At 46.5% G+C, this 10207-nt stretch overlaps 1 protein-coding gene across 2 annotated transcripts in view; it reads left to right on the top strand.

The window, feature by feature from the left end:
- The first annotated feature begins 1928 nt into the window (after window positions 1–1928).
- TAFA3 (TAFA chemokine like family member 3) overlaps window positions 1929–10207 on the top strand; it is a 155124-nt gene continuing 146845 nt past the window's right edge. The window contains exon 1 of one of the 2 annotated variants that reach the window (XM_061630348.1): window positions 1929–2180. The gene's annotated coding sequence lies outside the window, so the exon portion shown is untranslated. Of the gene's footprint in view, window positions 2181–3126; window positions 3184–10207 lie in introns of those variants that run through there. The other variant, XM_061630349.1, reaches the window with a different exon arrangement.

The raw sequence follows: 10207 nt of genomic DNA, 5'->3' as shown, positions 1-10207 counted from the left end.
GACGTAGCTGGGCTACCAATCGGAGATGGTAGAAAGCATTCCCTGCCACTGAGGCTACCTGAGCCTCACGAGACAAGGAAGAGTCGATAAGAACTCCCAAGCTACGAACCTGTTCTTTCAAGGGGAGTGTAACTCCGTCCAGAACAGGGTGAACATCCACCATCTGGGCAGAGAAGGCACTCACTAACAGCGTCTTGGTCTTGTCTGGATTGAGCTTCAGTCTGTTAGCTCCCATCCAATCCATTATCGCGGTCAGGCAACGGTTTAGTACATTAACAGCCTCACCTGAGGAAGATGAAAAGGAGAAATAGAGTTGCGTGTCATCAGCGTACTGGTGACAACGCACTCCAAAACTCCTGATGACTGCACCCAGCGGCTTCATATAGATGTTGAAAAGCATGGGGGACAGTACCGATCCCTGTGGGACTCCACAATGGAGAGTCCAGGGTATCGAGCAGTGTTCCCCAAGCACTACCTTCTGTTGACGACCCACCAAGTAGGAGCGGAGCCACTGCCAAGCAGTACCCCCAACTCCCAACTCCGTGAGCCTTCCCAGAAGGATACCATGGTCGATGGTATCAAAAGCAGCTGAGAGATCAAGGAGAATCAACAGGGTCACACTCCCCCTGTCCCTCTCCCGACAAAGGTCATCATACAGGGCGACCAAGGCTGTTTCGGCACCAAACCCAGGCCTAAAACCGGATTGAAACAGATCAAGATAATCAGTGTCATCCAAGAGCCCCTGGAGCTGGTCGGCCACCACCCGCTCCAGAACCTTGCCCAGGAACGGAACATTCACCACAGGTCTATAGTTGTTCAAGTTATCTGGGTCCAAGGTGGGTTTCTTCAGGAGTGGTCTCACTACCGCCGCTTTTAGGCAGTCAGGGACCACTCCCTCTCGCAAAGAGGCATTGATTACCTCCTTGGCCCAGTCGGCGGTTCCGGTCCTACCAGCTTTCACCAGCCAAGAGGGGCAAGGATCCAGCACCGACGTGGTCGCCCGCACCAGTCCAAGGATCTTGTCAACATCCTCAAGCTGCACAGACTGAAACTCATCCAATAAATAAGGACAAGACCATGTTTTGGATGCTTCACTGAATCCAACTGCTATAATATTGGAGTCTAAGTCCCGATGAATGCTAGCGATCTTGTCCTGGAAGTGTCCAGCGAACTCATCACAGCGTCTGATTGAGCCAAAAAAAGCCCCCCCCCCGCTCCCCATGTCTTCCATTGAATTTATTTTATGCTTTGAAATTCAGTGCTTTATCTTTTGGTACAGTATGCACACATCTCTGATAAAGTCTTGTGCTGAACCTTAACTCAAATGAAGCTCTGATGGCACCACAAACTAGATGGACCTCCCATTAAGCCATCCCAGAAATGCAGTTCACTACCCGCAGAAGGAAAGAAATGTCTCCCTTTCTTTGCATGCTTGGAAGACAAGGGACTGTGTAGAACTTCGATTTTCACAGTTGCTCGGCAGACACGCATTCAAGAGGCGAAGCTTTCTTTACCATTGCATCATCGTGTTCGAGAAAAAGCTTCAGCTGTTGAATTTCTGCCTGCTATGGCAGCAGAAGAACTCTCTCTGTCGATGGAAGAAAGACATCCCAGGCATCCTATCGCCTGCTCCCAGGTGGCAGGAGGAAGGCAGTAAGCAGAGGCTTTGGAGGGGACCTCCTCGCTCACTTTAGCACAAGGCGCTCAGTCCAAACGAATCATAAACAAGCGCGGGCCGCACTGCGTGGCGTCGCCTTTTAAGAACCCGGAGAAGGTTTGGTACCAATCTTCCTCGCGGACTCTAGGGGTCGCTGCGGTCCTTCCGTGCACTCGGTTCTGCTTGCCCAACAGCCCCCAGAGGAGGCTGAGGTTGGCAGCGCACCGAGCAAAGGCAGCCTGATGCTGTGCCAAGCGGCGCCTCCTCCAAAGGCTGCGCGCGTGTGCCGAGCGGTAGGAGGAAAGAGCCGGGCAGCCCCGCCGGAGAAACGGGGCGAGGCAATGCCAGCCGGACCCTGGCGCTAGAGCCGAGGGGGCACGGGGCAGCGCTGCTGACTCCCGGCTGCGGCGGAGGGATTCGGACGGCCCCCCGAAGCGCAGCAAACTGGAGAAAACAAGATGGGTATCTCGATGGCCCGTCGCAAGGACGCGCCGGCGGAGCAGCTGTGAAGGGACGCCGACAGGTAAGTGGCTGGGCTTGGCGCAGCGAGACACATCGGGGCTGGGAGATGCGCCCCGAGGGATGGGGAAAGGGCACCGAGATTTTGCAAAGTTTGTCCGCCGTCCCCGCAGGGAATTGAACCGCCTCCCGATCTCTCCCCGCAAGTTTGGGGGCTACTCAGGGGATCTCCAGCCGCTGCTCTGGCTGGACTTGGATAACTCGGCGGCTCCCTTGCTCGACGGCTGCTGCTCGCTCCTTGCCGGTCCACTCTGCCGGCGAAGTAGCGGGAACGTGCTGGCTTCCGCGATCCGACAACGAAAAGGCCGGGCAGGGTGTTGGGTTGCTTACTCCCTGTCTCTTGCCGCAGTCCTCGAGCGCACTGAGCATCGGCGGGCGAGCTAGTTCGGGAACTGAACTTCAGCGTTTTCAGCGACGGGTTTCATCCTAGTGGGCTGGGCTGCGGGGGTCTCAGTCTTCCCCTCCCTCTTTTCCTTTTTTAAAGGGAAACGGAAGCGTTGATGGTCGGTGCGATGACCAGAGAAAGGGGGTCTGATGATCCAGGTTAACCTTCTTGGAGCGGCAATCGGGCTCTGTGCGTTGAAAGCTAGGGCTGCCTCGTACTTGACTTCGCGGCTGTTCGGATTCAGATGCAGTCTGGGCAGATCCGACGCGCAAACTCCATTTTGGCTGTTTTTAGGGTGCAAATTTTCAAGGAACTGGTGTTCGGGAGCTTTAGAGGGGGTGAGGTGAGAGAACTTGATTTAAATGGCAAACCGTTCCGAATGCTGTGAGAGGCAAAACTCTTTGTGCAAAACTCAGTGGGACCAGGCGCGAACAAGAAATCCAGGCCAACCCACCGCAGCAATTGGTGATAGCAGCCGGAGACCTCCTCCGTCAGCCCCTCCTCTTTACTCAGCAGACTTCCATGTGTAGAATCGGAAGGCTCAATGCCTGGGAGAACCTCCGAAGGGGACAGTGTAGCACTGAAGGGTCCCCACCCCCCAGTGCTTGCAGGATTTGTTGAGGTATGATCCTCCTTAGTCAGCATGCAAAACCGGCAGTTTGATTTTGCGGTGCTCTTTTGCTCTCTGCAGAGCTCGACCTCCATTCTAGACAGTAAGCTGAACATCAACAAAGATCAAGGTACCAGATCCCGGTTGCTGACAACTCCCTTACAGTGTCACAGCATGCGGGGTTCTAGCAGCCAAGATGTCAGAAAGCAATGAGTTTGCCAGAAGGGGCAAGCTAGGGAAGGGAAGGCTGAAGGCTTTTGACAGCAGACAGAGAATGTAGGGCAGCCAATGGATCCTCTTGGGGTGTAGAGGAGAGGTGTTTTATCTAGGTTTCTAGCTCCTGGGAGAGTGCCCTGACTCCCTGGGCTGTTGGATTTTTTTGGGGGGGGGAGAGGTTGAATCAGCAGTGACAATGAAATCTTCTTGCATCACTGTGATGTCACAGCTTCCACAAGGGAGGCAGAGGGCTGCTAGTGGCTGCAACAGAACTACAAGGAGGGCACCCCTAGCTGAGACCTCCTGCTTGCACTGATGCCTGCTTTCTTTCAGCCTGATGGTACAATCTGTGAATGACCCAGGCTTAGTTTCCTGTTAGTTAAGACACTGGTTCATTGGGTTCTGTTGTAGGGCCAGCCCTCCCATTAGGCAGAGGGAGGCAGCTGCCTCAGTTAAATGATTTTGGGTGTCATGAAAGGGCAGCAGATTCCTATCCTAAGCTATATGTAAACTAACCCATTTGTAGCACAAAAATGTAATTTTTGTCAGTCTGGAATCATTCATCCTCATCTTCAATATGCTGCTTTCACTCTAGATTGATCCTAGATCCTGCTATCCACAAGGGTGAGTCTGGTTGCTTGATATGTGTTTGAAAAACCTCCCTTTAATTAGGTTATCCACACCTCTTTCTCCCTTCACATGCCCCAGGTGAATGAAGAAGGAAGTGGTTATTGTGTTCTTGGCATATGCCCACCCACAATGTCATTGGGCATGTGCAGATACACCCCCCATTGCCAAGATTGCCTACATCTGTTTTCAAATGGACACAGTGCAGGTAATGCAGAATCAATCTGCAATGAGCTTTTATTTTTGGAATGAAACCAGTTTCTCAAGAAACACTTTTCAGGGGCAAAAGAAATTGCATTAGATCTAGATTGTGTGGTGTGGACTAGGTAGAAAAACAAGTACTCCATCTCCAATGATTCTAGATTAAAATGTTGTGTGGATGCAGCCTTAGTTCTTTAGTTTGATTGTTGCATGTTTAGCGCCAGGAAGAGGGAGAGGTGCTGGTTGTATTTTCTGCCTCAAATGCTAAAAGTTGACTAGCCTTGAGTACTTGATGGGAGAGGGACCATTTTCTGCCTTGCCTCAGGTCACAAAATGTCTTGGGCTGGTCCTGCAAGTGTAAACCAAGAGAGTTCTGTTTCTTAAATTACACCTATCACGTCTTGCTACTTCCTACAACTGCTTTTTACCCTCTAGCCCAGCCTTTCCCAACCGGTGTGCTTCCAGATGTTGTTGGACCACAACTCCCATCAGCCTCAGCCATTGGCAATGCTGGCTGAGGCTGATGGGAGTTGTGGTCCAACAACATCTGGAGGCACACTGGTTGGGAAAGATTGCTCTAGCCTATGATACACTTTACATTCATAGGAACGGGCCTGCCCATTACTCCCACATTTGCAGAGAGCCCCGTTTTGGACTGAGAACATTTAATGTATGTCCCCGGTGGAATGATGCTTTTCTCAGACTGCATTGTTTTCAATAGCATGTGAGCTCTGATGCACATCATCCAGATGTGCATTCCATTAAAAGCAATGCAGTGTGCATCAAATATATATTTGGATGTGCATACTGTTACCACTATGTTTTTTAATAATATTTTTAACCTTTTTTTAAAAGATGTTTTTAAAGCTTTTAAAGAAATGTTTTTAATGTTGTTTGTTTTAATGTATTTTAAGGTCTGTTTTTATTTTGTTTTAAAGTGTTTTTAGTGCTTCTGTTCGCTGCCCTGGGCTCCTGCTGGGAGGAAGGGCGGGATATAAATAAAATGATAATTAATTAAATAAATAATCTAATGGTGGCGGGAAGCTGGATTCAGGAAATGCATGCCTTAAGCTCTCTCTCTCTCTCTCTCTCTCCCCCCCCAGTTCTTTAAGGGAAGTCCCTCTTGCTCATTAAGACACTGTCCATTATCTGATGACCTCTCCTCTTGACTAGTAGGAATTGCTGGGCAAGAGGAACCAGGGAGGCCATATTGGCTGAGGCCAGCACAGTTTTCTTCCATCATTTTAGTTGCAACCCCCTCTTTTCCCTGCCTAATTTGGTAGCTGCATGAGAACACTGGATTTTAGTTAAGCAATCGGTATAAGTGGCAGGTGCTCTTGGGCTTTTCTGAAGTTTGGTGCTGCTCAGGATTGACAGCAGCTTGCTACTGTGGTGAGGTGGGCATGGAAAGATGTCGTGATCTGTGCTTCAGTGCCGCAGACCTAGTTGCAAAGGCCTCCTCTATGTGATTTCAGGAATTGTGTGTCAGATTCTGTGTGCGTTTGTATCTGTATAAATGCAGAGCATGTTTTATATTTAATTTTAGGAATTCCTGGGCAGTACAATCAGCATTACATACTAAATGAGACTGTGATCACCCCTGCCCCAAATAAATAAATAAATAAATATGCTGATAGTGCCCCTGAATAGTAGAAGGATGACATCATGGGTTGAAGACATTGCTACCATTTTTTTCCTGGAGAAAATCTGATGTTTGGAAACCTTACCTCTTTGGCCAATCTGTTGTAGGAAGGAACTGAGCCCTGATGCCATCTGACTCAAAATCTCTGGAACAGTGGGCCACACATCTTGGTGGTCTTACATCCAGTAGTGTAATGCAGTCACAGCCATACCCCTCCCCCCCCTTTTTACTGCTGGGTGGAGAATGAGATCCTTATTTAATGTTTTCTCTCAAAACAACAAACATCCCTAGGAGCCAATTAGCATGAAAGAGGAGTGAGTCTTTTCAGTGGCTGACTAACCTCCTTTCACTCTGATTGGTCCAAACAGCAGGAAAAGGACAAAGAAGCATGTTAGAAAACTCTTCTCAGTGGCTAACACACTCTCCCTTCATGTTGTTTGGCTGATAGGGTACTGGAGACATAGGGATCCTGGTGGGACTCTTGTCCCTCAAAATGTAAGGGGTCTAAGATACCCCAAGGCCTTGGATGACTACACCCCTGCATACATCAGGTAATCCTACTGAAATGAGTGGCTTGTGACCATCAGAATAACTACCATTCTCACTTTTATGGACATTTAGGAATCCTGAGTTGTCTCCTCTCCTTGGCTGCTAATCTGTTATGCAGATCTGAGCAAATTGTTTCTTTATAACTATTTAAAATATTCAGTCTCTCAAGCATGCTGAAACCAGGATGTTATGAGGTCACCAGCTGCCCACCACCAGATGATAAATAGATTCAGCTGCCAAATACTGAACCACCATGAAACTGTGCCAATCTCTGACCAGATTTCAAAGGAAAGTGCTTGGCCCAAAATGGCTTAGCAGGTCGCCGTGCCATAAAAACTCTCAAGCTCCTTGATTGTACAGTGATGGCAGCCATGAATCTGTAAGATGGAAGAGAGAGAATACGGTGGCGGTGATTTGTCAGCATCTCCCGCTCAGTGTTTTTAGATTGACTCACCTATAGCTTAATGGGGATACAATTGCTGACAAGGAGCTGAATGAATTTTGTAGCATATAGTACAAAACTGACATTGAGAAACTGTTTCTTTCTCATAGTAACAATCTTGTCTAAGATACTTGTCCCTTTCCCTTTTTATTTCACAAGTGTGTTTCTAATCTATATTTTAAAATATATGTCTATATGTTTTCTGTACGTTTCTATATTTTTAATTGTAACCTCCCTCCTGGGAGGGTAAACCACTGGAATGTGGGCTAGACAACAAAGAAAATTTCCTAGGGGGTAACCTGTTTAGATATGGAGGGCCTGTGAGCATAACTGTCAATATGGTTGCTTCCCATTTAAGTAGGTGAAGGTTCTTTGGGCACTGTGTTTCTAAGAAGAATACAGAACAAAAGATGGATTCTATTGGAATGTCCTATATACTAACAGTGAACTAATAACCTTGAGTGCTCATTGTTATGTAGACAAAATGCACGCAGGCACAGAGGAGGTATCAGCAGCCTAGGGGAATCTCAAGGTTTGCAAAACTAAAAAAAAGGTGGGGAAGCTATGGGCAGGAGACACCCCTCCACCCCAAAGCAGCCCAGGGAGGACTGAGCATGCTCAGTGGCCACAGACTCCTGACTTACTGTTGAAAGGGGAAAAAATGGAAACTGATGCAGGGGAATGAAATGGAAGGCACTGAACAAGAGCCCTCTACACTGCAATGTTTTCTTACAGTCCCGCTGGTGTGTAATTATTCTCAGACATGACAACTTAATAATATAAATTTCCCTTAACATTGTTTAATTTTTAAGGGAAAAAATGAAGGCACTGAAATGTTTATGTACTGATGTCAGCACAAAGAACTCTGTGGATATATGTAAGTGATGTAGTTAGGACAGTCTAGTGGGAAAAAGTTTGTTGCAGCTTTGAAATTGCCCATTTTGAATGGCATTTTATCAAATTAATTCTACGGAATGTTATGAAATGGTACATTTTTAGAAATGTTTTTCAATATGGAAAAATATAGAGGCAGAAAAATTTCTTGAAATAATTCAGAAATGCTTCTGCCATACACTGCTGTTTTTATAGGAGTGTCAATGTTATTTATTTATTGCCTTCCACACATGCATCTCAAGGCAATGTACAATAACATATATATATTATTTTTTCTATTGCATGTTGCAATGAAGAATTAAGGTTAATGTTCTGGCTGCTGATGTCAAGAAACACCCAGTTTTGAAATTGTTATTGTAATTATTATTTTAACACTTATGTTTTGGATAATGTAAGTACACAAGAAGAGCCTGCTGGATCAGCCAATGGCCATCACAGTGGCCAACCAGATGCCCATGGGAAGCCCACAAGTAGGATCTGAGCAGAACAGCACTCTCCCTTCCCACAGTTTCCGGCAACTGGTATTCAGAATCCTAGTGCCTCATGTGGGAGTGAATTCCACAGTTTAACTACGTGCTGGGCAAAGAAGTCTTTTCTTTTGTTTGTTCTAAATCTTCCAACATTTCCTTCATTGGATGTTCCCAAGTTCTAGTGTTATGTGAGAGGGAGGAAAACTCTATCCACTTTCTCCACACCATGCATGATTTTATACACTTCATGTTGTCTTTTTCCTTTATCTAAAAAGCCCCAGATGCTGTTACCTTTCCTTGTAGAGGAGTTGCTCCATCCCCTTGATAGTTTTGGTTGCCCTTTTCTAAATGTTTTCCAATTCCTTTTTGAGATAAGGCAACCAGAACTGGCTTGACTTTGTACTTAAAAGAGACTGTGGCTGTTTTGCCATTGAATTCTTGGATTGATAGGAGGGCCAGGTCTGTCTCTGCTTTTTTATATTTTGCTGGATAATGAGATCTTGCTTGCTCTGGCATCACAACAAACCCACATCTCTTTTTTTCAGTTGAGGTATGTCCAAGGCTAATAAGATCCAATTACCCCTTTCTCTTCACATTTTGGGCAGAGTTCTTGATAGGACATGAGAGCCAGAAATGAGAGACATGTTGACTAGGGATGGATAACAGTACAAAGGTGAAAAGTGGAAACTGTGCTCTGGCAGTGAGAACAGCACATTACTTTAAGGGGGGGGAAGCTTCACAGCTGGCATGGATCATTGCATTTGTGAAGCAAATTCACATGCTAATGATTTATTTATTCTATAAAGTATTTATATAGCCCTCTTGCAAAACATCAGGGTGGTGTACAGCAACATAATAAAAACATTTAAAAGCAATATGTGATGATGCCATCATGACATGAAGAGCTGCCTCTCCAATGCTTGACCTTTGATTTAGCTGCAATCGACATTGGGTTTCTAATACTGCTGTTTCCCCTCCACTTTGTGCCTCACTGGGCCTGAGAGGTTTCCTAGTGTTGGATAAGATGAGGTGTGCAGAGCAGTCAGCAGCACTGACCTTCAGAACTGCAGGCAGGTTTCAATAAGTGGGAAGCGGTCCCAGTTCTTAGGCTCAGTTAAGGACTCTGGCTTTCCCCTGGCTAGGGATGCTATGATGCATTGTGGCCAGATGCTGATGGCAAAGGAAATTGGAGAGGGACTATGGAACAAAAGCATACTGCACGTTGGGAGATGTGATGGTTTAGTTTCGGTAAGTCTGTTTGCTACTGCATTTATCATGTAGTGTCTCTTGCAGGGCACATCTGGAGCATGTGGTGTCCAATGAGGGGTTTCTTTTTGTTGTTCTCTGGGGCTCTGCTTTCTGTGTTGGATCTTCCCAGTAGCATCACAAGAGGCTCCCAGCTTCTCCACAGCTTCCTGCAACTTGTGGAACATGCTGCTGCAGAATGGTGCTGAGATTTCAAATTCAGCTAGGGGCCTGATTGGTCATCTGGAGGATGACCAGTCAAGGGGAGCTCATCTTTTACATACATGAACAACCTCACATGTAGATAACTGCGTGTCCTGCGTGTAGACATGAAGCAAATAAAGGTGTGTTTGAGGCATCCCTAAAGCAAGAAGGCATCTTGAATAGACAAGGCTTATGCAAATACAAACTGAAAGGAGAACTTTGATCCCATCAGAGCTAATACCAGTCTGTTGTATGGTATTTTTCAGTAGTTGGATTATTCCATATCAGCCACTTGTGCACAATACTACATCTTACATATTTATTACAACCCTCTTCTTCCCCTCCCATTTCCTCTAAGGAGATCAAGGCAACAAAACTATCCTCACAATATCCTGTGAGGTAGGTTAGGCTGAGAGAGTGACAGTTCCAAAGTCTGATTGAATAGTGATTTGATCCCAAATCTTCTGAGTACTAATCAAACACTCTAACCACTTCAGTACACTGGTTCATATTCCTCTGAAGCACCATATAGACTTCATAGGACCC

This window comes from Rhineura floridana, chromosome 6 (assembly GCF_030035675.1).
Source record: "Rhineura floridana isolate rRhiFlo1 chromosome 6, rRhiFlo1.hap2, whole genome shotgun sequence".
NCBI classification, from domain to species: Eukaryota; Metazoa; Chordata; class Lepidosauria; order Squamata; family Rhineuridae; genus Rhineura; species Rhineura floridana.
This window is presented reverse-complemented; position numbering and strand designations above follow the sequence as displayed.